The sequence below is a fragment of the Arvicanthis niloticus genome, chromosome 8, assembly GCF_011762505.2.
Source record: "Arvicanthis niloticus isolate mArvNil1 chromosome 8, mArvNil1.pat.X, whole genome shotgun sequence".
Lineage (NCBI taxonomy): Eukaryota > Metazoa > Chordata > Mammalia > Rodentia > Muridae > Arvicanthis > Arvicanthis niloticus.
The window spans coordinates 37,543,728-37,555,599 of NC_047665.1; positions in this window are offsets into that span (position 1 = coordinate 37,543,728).

The following is an 11,872-nucleotide window of genomic DNA, read 5'->3' on the forward strand; positions in this document are numbered from 1 at the left end:
CTTGAGGCTATGGGAAACAGATGTGGAAAAAAGGATGTGGAGAAGAAACAGCAAGTTCACAGATGTCCTCAAGACCAATGAACTCCTGGTGTGAACCCAATAAAGACTGTGCCAGAAGAAGAGGAAGAGGAAGAGGAAGAGGAAGAGGAAGAGGAAGAGGAAGAGGAGGAAAGGAGGCTGGAGAGATGGCTGAGTGTTGGGGCCCGACTTTTAGCAGAAAGCGGCTATCAGCTTTGCAGCCATCTTGAGCCATATACCCTGACATGAGACTTGGATTACAATAGCCTACAACAGCTGAGCACACTCTGACAAACATCTTGTTTATCCCACATAGCTTGTTTTGCTGTTTAGTGACCCCAGCTGCATGGTGCACGTGGTAAAATGTCTTCACCTGTGTTCTCCTGCTTGTGCTTATAAATACCCAGGATATCCTTGTAATAGTGTCAATAGGAGAAGTCAATAGGAGGTGTGGATATAGTGAATAGGAGACAGTAAAGGAGACTTGACTACAGACCCTCTGGTTTGTCTCTATTCTTCGAGTCTCTTCCCCTTCTTCCCCCCACTCTCTCTCTTGCTAGACCCTGACCTGCGGAACAGAGCGGGCCATTGCACAGTAGTAAATACTTGACCAGATATCTTCCTGTTAAGAAATAAAAGGAAAGGCTTCACAGAGATGAGAGAGCCTTGTGGGCTCTTTTCCCAGTGTGGCTGGGCTGCTGTCTGTGTCCCTTCCCACAGGCTTCTTAGACCATGAAAGCCACGCTTCCCACTTTGTACCTTCCCATGAGTCTGGGTGGGAGTTTGTAAAGACAATGGAGCAGGACAGAGGTAGTAGTGGCCTCGATGGGGGAGGTTGTGTAGCCTGTGGGCTGTGGGACCCAGCTGGAAGATGTGGGTCATTGAGGGGAAGGGTGTATCCTGTTTTTGGTCCTATCACCGCTTCTCATCAGTGCCTTGTGAAGCAAGGGCCGAGAGAGATCCACTCCCTCTGGCAATGGTCTGCCTCTGCAAGGTATCCACCTGGCTCATTCTCTTTGGAATTTTTCTCAGAGGCAAGACACCAGGTTATATAAGGAAGTCTGGGTCTCACAAATTATTCACACATAGGTGTCTGGCAAGGACCCCAGTTAAGAACTCAGTCTTCCCTATCTGTAGACACATGAGAGTGTAGACTGCTTAATAATAATGAATTTATTGAGAGAGAGAGAGAGAGAGAGAGAGAGAGAGAGAGAGAGAGAGAGAGAGAACACACACACACACTCATTCTAGTAATACTTTGATTTCTACTAGTACAAAGTAAAGCTTTTTTAGACATTGTGTTGTTAGAGGTCACACATGCCGGTAACATCATATAAAACAGCTGCAACACAGGTTCCCAGCAGAGTACACAGAGTCTGCGCACCCTCATTACTGTACAGCCCTGGCTAGGCACAGTCAGTACCAGATTTGCACTTCCCTCTAGGGCTCAAGTGTTTGAACACTTTATCCCCAGACGGTGGTGCTGTTTCAAGGAAGTGGATCTCTGGGGGATGGACCTCAAGGTGTATCAGCTGGCCCTGCTTCCAGTTCTGTCTTTGCTTCCTTGATCTGTCCTATATGAGCAAACAGCCTGAAGCTCCTGTCACCATGTCTTCCTCTCCATGATGAACTGTGTTGTGTTTTATAAAAAGATAAGAAGGAAGGAATATATTTGGTGGAGTCGAGGTATGAGGTAAGGGAAGGGAGTGTCTTTGTGGGCCCATGCTGAAGCATTCCTTCTCCTTGTAGTACCAGCCACACAACGGTATTGTATAGAATAGAGTTTATTCAGGGCATGGTGGGGAGGGGAGTTGAGAGAAAGACACAGAGAGAGAGAGAGACAGAGACAGAGACACAGAGAGAGACAGACAGAAGAAGGAAGAGGAAGGAGGAGGAAAAGGAGGAAGAAGAAGAGGGGGGAGGAGGAGAGTGAGCCATGAGCACGTTCAGTGAGGGAGGGAAAATGGGGGAGGGAAGGGAAGAGCATAAGAGAGCAGGGGCAAGAGAGAGCGGAGGGGGCAAGCAGCCCCTCTTATAGTTAGTTGGGCACACCTGGCTATTGCTAGATAACTGTGGGGCAGAGCCTAGATGAAATGCCAACAAACTGTACCCTCAAACTATATGGTGAAGTAAACCTGTCTTTAGGTTGCATCTTTTCAGGTTACCACAATGTGAAGGTAACCAGTTCAGTTTGTGTGTACCTCAGAGTTTGTGTACTATATACCTCCGAGGAAGGCAGCAGCTTCTAGCTGTAGGCATGCCTCATACATACCACTGCAGGACAGGTGAGCAGTGATTATGTAACAGGACCAAGGACTATGTGGCTCTCTAAGCAACTAGGGCCTGCGGAGGCCAGGAACAAGGGAGAAATGTGTACCAATTGCCTGTTTGCAAGGAGGTTGGGGGTATGCATACAGAGCCAGAAGAACAGTCTCCAAGAGCCTCTGAGTAACTGGAATGCCAACACTACCACAGGCAGGCCCAGTCCCCTCAGCCAGATTGTCCAGAGCCAGCTCTTTTTAGACATAAAGGAACAAACTGAAAAATTATCCTAATCTACTCAGCTGATCTCCCCCGAGTGTAGGCAGTTAACATGAGCTGAGTCAATTTTCATATCGTCAGAGTAGTGGTTAAAAGCACTTGCTGCTCGTACACAGGATCTGGATTAATTTCCCAGCACCCACATGGTAGTTTCTAACTTCCCTCCTGTCCCAGTGGTTCTGATGCCCACCTCTGGCCTCTGTAGGCACTGTACCCAAATGGTACACATCCACACATTCTCACACATAAAGTACAAATAGGTAAATAAATCTTTAAAATATAAATGCAAGTATCCTTCAACTCAGAAATTATACTTCCATTTGAGAATATATTCCCCCTTTATTTTGTTGTTGTTGCTGCTGGTGGGGTGTTTTGGTTTTGTTTGGTTTTGTCTGGTTTTGTTTTTGAGATAATGACTCCTAGTGTAGCCTAGGGTGGCTCTAAACTCACAGCTGTCCTTCCGCCTTAGCTTTTGAGGACAAGAATGACAGGTCTAAACCATGACATTTAGTGTCTATGTATTTTGTAAAAAATCTCAACCTTTATTCAGGAAACTATTGAAGGAAGCAAAATATTGATTATTAAACTAATGATCACAATACCTATTTCAGAGACATGCTGGAGTGCAAACAAATACATAAAACAACACGGGACATTGCTACGTAAACTACAGAAACTATTCTCCCATTGATCTTCATTCAAAAGAAATATTTCTCAGTCACAGTAGCTCATTCTTGTAATCCCAGCACGTAGGAGGTTGAAGCAAGAGTATTACCACGAGTTTAAGGTCAGCCTAGCCTGTACAATGAGATTCTACTAAGAAAGAGAGGGAAGGGGCAGGGAGGGAAAGAGGAAGAAAAGTTGAGAGGGAGGGATTGTGAGAGACAGGTGGCAGGGAGAAAGTTCTTTACAGAGTTCAAGTTCACTCCAAGAAATTTAAGAGAGCTGCTGCCAGTGTGTCAGAAGGGACAAAGGTGGACAGGAGTGATTGAGAAGCATGGGGAGATAACTGGAAGCTAAACACTGAGGGCAGGTCCCACACCTGAGTGCAAGCCGTGATAAAGAGAAATCATGAGGTTCTATCATGGGCATGAAAGTCTTCTTTGATAAGAACCATCCTGGAATCAAGAGGTGTCCATATAAGCTGCTACCTTGACCCTGTGGTGGACACTAGTCTCTTCTTGTCACAGCTTTCAACACTGAGTGGAGAGGAAGACACCCACAAACTCAGAAGCCAGGCTTCTAGAACTGAGGACACGAATGTTTGTGCACTGCCCACTTTCGTGGATTTGGAAGGCAGAAATGGCAGGCTGACATGTGGGCAGTGAGGTTTTAAGAGACATCCAACCCACACCTCTCTCCTTGCTTCATGGGGCATGGGCAGCCCCTGACCTTTCTAGGCTTATAGAAACCCTACCTCATAATACAAATTCATTTCTCTCTCTCTCTCTCTCTCAATCTCAATCTCTCTCTCTCTCTCTCTCTCTCTCTCTCTCTGTGTGTGTGTGTGTGTGTGTGTGTGTGTAGAGAGAGAGAAGGGGGAAGGGGGAGAGAGAAAGGGAGAGAGAGAGAGAGGAGAGAGAGAGAGAGAGAGAGAGAGAGAGAGAGAGAGAGAGAGAGAGAGAGGTTTAACTTATAAGTCAGGCACCTTGAAGCGTTAAGAAGAGTAATATGGTTGAGGAGATGGGTGACTCAGTCAAGTGTCTACCAAGCAAGGAAAAGAATCTGAGTTTGATTCCTAGAACTCACATAAAAAAAAAAAAAAAAAAAAAAAAAAAGCCAGACCTGTGATGGTGCACACTTGTAATCCTGGAGTTAAAGATGTGGAGACAGGGGGGTCTCTTGGGCAGACACAGTGAGAAACAGCTTGAAGCAGCAGATTTAGTAATGTCACATTAAGCCCCACCAAAAGTAAAAACACCTGTTTATCTTATACAGGGTTCATTCTTGGGAAGCTTCTAGATTGAATGTCAGGACACAGTGACAGAATATTCTACAGGGGTAAAGCATCTTATGTGTTTGGGGGGAAAGAAGACAGGCAGGAGTACTTTGAGAGTGAAGGAAGTTTCTAGAGTGTGGGTCTTCCTACATCAGTAACCTAATCACAGGCACATCCAGAGGCTAACCTAGTCTAAATAATTCCTCATATCAGCTGTGGCTGGAGACCTGTCTCCTTGGTATTGTAGAACCTGTCAGGTTGACAGAATTAGCCATCACACTCACTGTAGGAGCCTCTCCTCTTTAAGCCCCAGTCTCCATATCTGTAAGAGGGAAATAGTGCCCCCTACATAGGTTGTTGAGGTTGAAGTTATGACGTGAAGCACCCACTACCGTATTTATCTGTCACTGAGTATGGATAATCAATGGCAGACTTACAATTCTTACATACTTGCTTTGGTTTCCTTCAAAGTCTTTCCTGCTATTTTTAAATTTTTGATTCAAATATTACATCATCTCCCCATCCCTTCCCTTTCTTCCAATTGACCCCTCCCATACCTCTCTCCCACTCCCTCTCAAATTCATGATCTCTTTTTCTTTACTTTTTATTGCGACACACATATAAGTGCACAAATATATAAAGACAACCTGCTGGGTCTATTTAGTGTTGCTTGTGTGAACATGATTTCAGGGCTGAACACTTGTTTTTGTATAGCCAGTTAGGTGACTCATCTCTAGAGAAGATTAATTCTTCCTCTCTTGGTAGTTGTTAATTGCTTATAGTTGTATAGGGCAGAGATTCTGTGAGGTTTTCATCTTTAATGTTAGTATGTCTATTAGTGTTGTCATCGTTTGGGTCTTGTTTAGGCAGCCATGTTGTTGAGGTGTCACAGCTGTAGCTTCTAAGTGACATAAAGTCACAACATACATCTCTGGCTTTTGCAACCTTTGCACCCTCTCTTCTAAGATGTCCCCTAAGCTTTGGGTGGAGGAGTTCTGTTAACAGTATACATACTTCTGTCTCTCTGAATGATAATAGCTCTGACCTGCTCTATTAAAACAGAATAATAAACTTTGTAGGAACCTTCCTACCTACAGTATTTATAATAATGCTAGGCTCCTAGTTGACATGTAATCAATATGTAGAAAGAACAATTGTCATGGCCACAATCCTCCTCCGGGCTGGATACACATTAGTTGCATCCTAAACACTTCCTATGTTACAAAAAGGAGCCTATACCATTGCATGGCCTCTCACATTGGCTAAGTTGAGGGAGGAATGACTTTCTGGCCAGAAGAACTTATATTAAGCCATGGATTAAAAAAAGCAATGAGAGTTCTGTGATGGTTAGTCTTCACCGTCCACTTGAATGGATCTAGAATCATCTAAGAGATTGAGCCACCATTCTGTTTGTCTGTGAAAGTTTGAGATAGGATTTACTGAAGATGAAAAACTCACCCTTAATGAGTGGCAGCATCTGCATGAGCTTTGGGCTTGGTAGTGTATTAGTCAGGATTTCTATGGGAGCAGGACTTATAGAATAAAAGTATATATTATATAAATATAAATACATAAATTGTGATGGTTTGTATATGCTTGACCCAGGGAGTGGCAGTATTAGGAGATGTGGCCTTGCTGGAGTAGGTGTGTCATGTGTCACTCTGGGGTGGATTTAAGACCCTCATCTTAGCTCTTTGGAAGTCAGTCTTCTCTTAGCAGCCTTCAGATAAAGATGTAGAACTCTCAGCTCCTCCTGCATCATGCCTGCCTGGATACTGCCATGGACCCACCTTGATGATAATGGACTGAACCTCTGAACCTGTAAGCCAGCCCCAATTAAATGTTGTCCAGTTTAAATACTTGTCTTGGTCACATTGTCTGTTCACAGAAATAAAACCCTAACTAAGACATAAACATATATGTGTTTACTTATGGGATATATATATATATATATATATATATGAAAGATTTACAGGCTGTGGTCCAGCTAGTTCAATGATGACTGTCTACCATTAGAAGGTCCAAGAATCTAGTAGTTGCTCAGTAAACAGGCTGGATGTCTCAGCTGGTCTTCATTATATGCTAGAGTCCCACAGAAGTAGTCTCTAGTTCCAGTAAGAAATGGTCTTGCTAGGGAGATCAAGAGCAAGCAAGCAAGAAGAGCAAACTTCCATCTTCCATATTCTTTATATAGACTGCCAACAGAAGCATGACCCTGGTTAGAGATGGGTCTTCTCAGCTCAAAAGAGCTTAAGGCTGTCTTCCCAAAGGTGTGTAGTAGTGCACTCCTGTAATCCTAGCACTCAAAAGGCAGGTGGATCTCTGAGTCTGAGACTGGCCTGGTCTACAAAGCAAGTTCCAGTAAAGCCAGGGATACCTACATAGAGAAACCCTGTCTCAAAAACAAACAAACAAAAAGAAATGGATCGTCCCACTTCAAAAGATCCGACTAAGCAAAACATTTCTCATAAGTATGTCTGTGCATTTGGGGAATTTAGTTAATTCCACATGTAGTCAAGTTGACAACCAAGAATAGTCATCCCAGATGGAAAGGGAGAAGAAAAGGAAAAGTGAGCAATAAATGAGTGGGGGAAAAAAAGAAATAAAACAGGAAAGGACATAACTGTTCCTAGATATAGTGAAGGAGAAGGTTTATTGTAGGTAAAGGGGAGAGCACGGCCAGAGGCAGAAACATCTGAAAGAATCCAGAGTGCCTGGGCCCTGTGAGGAGAGACGGGGAGGGAGAACCAGAGAGGAGTGCCGACCAAGAGGGAGGTCTGGGCCAAGACACTGGCCAAGAGATGAAGAGGGTAAAGGTTAGACAGACAGGGCCAGGAAACCAAAACGGCTGTATTCTATACAAAAGAGCATCTGGGGATAGGGCAGCCCAGACCCTGGGTTGAATGACTTTAGAGTGCAGGATACACCAGGCAGAAGGATCCTGTAGCATATAGGGACTGAGGGATGCTGGGAGAACCTGGCGCCAGGTCTACTTTGATAAGTTAAATAGGGGCAGCTCGGCTGCTTATCCTAGGTTTGAGACCTAATGAGCACCAGCATCTTGTCGTAGGGATGTTTCTGGAATAATCACCTCATCAGCACTGAGAGCGGAAGAGACACATCACCAGTGGATAAAAGGTATTATGAGTGGCAGTTGACAGCTTATTAAGATCAACAGTGCACTGTTTCTTTTGGGACAGTCAGCAGGTTGTTAAGGTCAACGTTCTGTTATTTCTTCTAGGGCATTCTATTTCAGGTAGCAAGTGAATTATGCTTGACAAGTAGACAATACAAGAAGTGCTTTAAGTGATTTACTAAGTACATGAATAAAGAAGTATCATATAATTGGGGTTTTTGTATTCTACTTCAATCTGTTTTTGTTTCCTCCCACAGCCCCAGCCTTGATCTGCTTCTGCCTTCATGCCAATACGTTATTTCCTCGAGTTGTGAGCTCCAATAAGCCTTCCTTGGCCAGCTTCTTGTCAGGTATTTGGCCATAACAAAAGTAACAAAAACAGGTCCCCTGTAAAGATGAATTATAAACTGGATTGCTTGTTGTCTACTCCAGCTTCCAGGAAGAAAGTTTAGTGAATATTCTGTCTTCTAAAATGAGGGTTTTTTTTTAAATTATTATTTGTTTAACTTTTCTGTAATTTTGTAAATTGTCTTCCTGGTTTTTTCTTTTAAATCTTTTTATTGTCTTTCGATTTTTCCTGGGGCCTCTTATAGACCAGGCTGATCTCAAACTCAAACATAACCTACTGTGACCTTGCATTCCTAGTCCTCTTGTCCCCAACACCCCATGATGGGAATACAGGTGTGTTCTTCTATACCTACATTATGCTTGGCAAATAAACAATACAAGTTTCCTAAAATAATGTAGTTTACTAAAATAATGTAGTTTACTCTCACAAAATAATGTAGTTTACTCTCACAAGTGGAAATTAAACTTTCATTGAGAAAAATCCTATGAAACATAGGAACCTGGTGAGAATAAAAGGCCTTTTTTTCATGTCTTTCAGGCACACTGGCTGTTACAGGCACTCAAGAAGGAGCAACTGAATACTTTTTGTGATCTTTTCTGTGTAGCCCTCCGTTCCTGTTGGGCATGCCAAAAAGTTTGCTTAATTAAACAGCCTTAAGGTAAGTGGGAAATCTCTGGCTCTAGTCTGGATGCATTTCTCTTGGTTCCATAAAAATTTTTTGTTAGGTTTCAAACCCTGGGACAATTAGCAAGCAGACCTGGCTGTCTGAGCATCTCTCAGTCCCCACATGTTTCAGGGTCGTTAATCCTGAGATTTGAGGAAGAAAAACCAGTTCCACTATTTGGGGCCAAATTTGAGGCAAACTTTATTAAATATTAAATACTGACCAAGAGATGGACTTGAGTCAGGACCATTCCTTGGAATTTCCCAGCTGGAATGACCCCAAGCTATGTGTTGCAGGAGTTTATAAGGACAAACCTATAGGACACTGTACTTTCCCATGAGGCTTTGTTATTTTTCAAGAACTACAACTTTCAGCATTCTAGGAAGTTACCTGGTTCTTGGGCCAGTGAGGCTTACAGGTTAATTTTGGGCATCACATTCCCCTAGAGTTGTGTCTTGGGTCAATTACTTGACCCTATTATGGGTACTTGTTTGGTTTTAGATTTAATAATCATTAGCTTAACATTACCCAGATAGGGTTTGTTATTTAGTTATTGTAACAATAATATGAGCCAAGTGTAATTAGTAGGAACAGGAAGGCGCCAAAGGGCATGTGATGACTGACATCAATTGTTATCTAGAAGGAGCCTGGAAACGAAGGCACACCAGTCATTTATTTTATCTTGGATCCCCCTTTTTGCCATATTTTTTTAGTACAGCCAGATTATAATTCTGAATGGTTTGTATCAAAACACTTTTTTCTTAAAGCCATATAGTATCTCTTTGTTCTGCATAATGCAGACCAAGTGTCCTATCATATTGTAGAACTATAATGAATCTATCTGTTGATAAATCTGGGCCCAATTTCCTAGCATGCCAATGGGCATGCAGGTAGCCATTTTATCCCCTATGCCAGGAAGTTCTCTGTTGACTTAGCAATTCAGCCTATTGTCACACACACACACACACACACACACACACACACACACACACACACACACCACATGCATACATACACGCCTCATACTCTTAATGTCAGTTGACATTAAGTCATTGTTGCCAGGGCCCCTGAAAGCTACAAGGCTTAGTCAAAGGCTGACCCATGGGGCATTCATTTATCAGAAGCGTCATTTATCATTAGCTGATCCAGCTGAAGAGACAGAGAACAATCACACTGGCTGGACTGGTTTACATCAACTTTCACCAAGTCCAGACCTCAACAGTTTGCAGTCTGCAGGTGACCTCTTTGGCTGCTGCACCTGTCCCCCTCCCTCCTCTCTCTCTCTCTCTCCTCCCATGACTCAGGGTCACATTCACTCTAGACTCTCTCAGATATGTCTGCTTCTGACTATATCTTCTTTTAATCTATAATAAATTTTCTTCTCCATCATCCCTAGGGACAACCAAGTCCTTTCCCCCTTTTCTTTTTTCTTTCATTAACTATCTAACATTGATTAATATTTCATTGTGCAGTGACCTAGAACTTCAATGTGGCCTGTTTGATCATGCAGATGACTTAGAGGTGTGTAATCGTGAGAACTGAGAACCACTGATGTATTACATGTCAGGTGTGATGCTCTTTTTTCCCCCCCTCTGACTCTTGGTCCAGGGCTGTTTTATTTTCATGGTTTTCAATATGTTTATTTGCTTTAAGAAGTTGAGAATTTGTGATCTTCATAGCTTTATGGGACACATAAGTAAAAAATACTCTCCTAAAGGTTCATATGTTATAAAAGACATAAATACTATAACAAACTAACATAAACATAACTATAAAAATAAATAAAATAGCAAATACAGGGAGCTGTGCACACACATACTCATGAATATACATCTTTTCTTAAAAGATTAGGATCTGTTGAAGTGACTTGAGGTACCAGGGTGGCTTGGAACCCAGGGGAGACCTCCTCTCCTCAGAAGTGGAGGGAGGGATGCGGGATTGGGAGGGGGTGCTACAATTGGGATGTAAAGTGAATAAATAAGTAAATTAATGGGGAAAAAAATTAGGATCCAAATGAGCTCCCCACATCGAATGTGGTTGACACCTCACAACTGTTTTTACTAACAGCCTCCCTTCTTTTTCCCATTTAATTTATTTGTAGATAAAAACAAATGATTTGGACATTGGAATTTTCTGCCATCTGGATTCTGTAGATTTCATCTGTATGATAGGGCAAGTCCCTCTTCCTTCTTAGGTCCAATTTAGGTTAAGCTCAATTTTCACATAGTACCCTTTTCTTCTAGTTCAAGGATGCCCTTGATGTCGTATTCCTTTTTTTCCTGTGACATTAGTAATTGCTGATGCTCGGTACTGTGATTATGTCACCGAGGACTTGCAAAATGGTAAAATTCTAACTTTTAAAATATATCGACTCGTATCCTCTTGTATAGAACTGATGTCTACCACAAGGAAAGGCAGTTATACAGTTTATGAAGAGAAGGTAACCATATGATTTTTGTTTTATCTTTTTTTTTTTCAAGACAATGATTTAATTTCCCAGAATTCTCTAATTTCATTTAGTTTCATTATGGACTAATTGAGTCAAACATGTCTGCCACTCTTGAAGCCCTCCACAGTGTGCGTGTGTGTGTGTGTGTGTGTGTGTGTGTGTGTGTGTGTGTTAATGCTCAAGCTATCCCATCTTGGCCCTTCTAGAAACTTTCCTTTTTAAATCAACAAATACAGTTGTATATATTCAGAGTGTCCAATATGCAGGCTCGATATGAATTTACATTATAGAATCTCTGTGATCAAGCAGATATGTATGGCTTCACATACTACTTTGAAAAAGAGAAACGTGAATGAAATTCAGTCTCCTGGAAAGCGTCCCGCGAAGGAAAGGAAAGAGGCTAGCGGTTGTTGTCTGCTGGTGGCGGGTGGTGTATCTGGGGGCTCTGATCAATGTCTTCCCTCTCCCTGAGCCCCCTCGAGGGCTTAAAGTCACTCGGCGACCTCTCATCCTCTTCCTTCTCCATCTCTTGCGCAAAGACGCGGCCAGTCCTCGGTGGGTCCGTCCTCCTCCGCTTCCCGCGGGGAGGGGGACCGTCCCCCGTTGGTGTGGTCTCTCCTGCCCGCTCAACGTCTTTCCACCCCGCCCGGAGGGGGGTGGGGATCCGGTTTCTCCGACTTTGCGCCTCGCTGCGGAGGGCCCACTGCGGCCCCGTCCCTCCCCCCCCCCCACCCGTGAGCCCCGTCTCATCCGCCGGTGCGCCGGGAGCGTGTCCG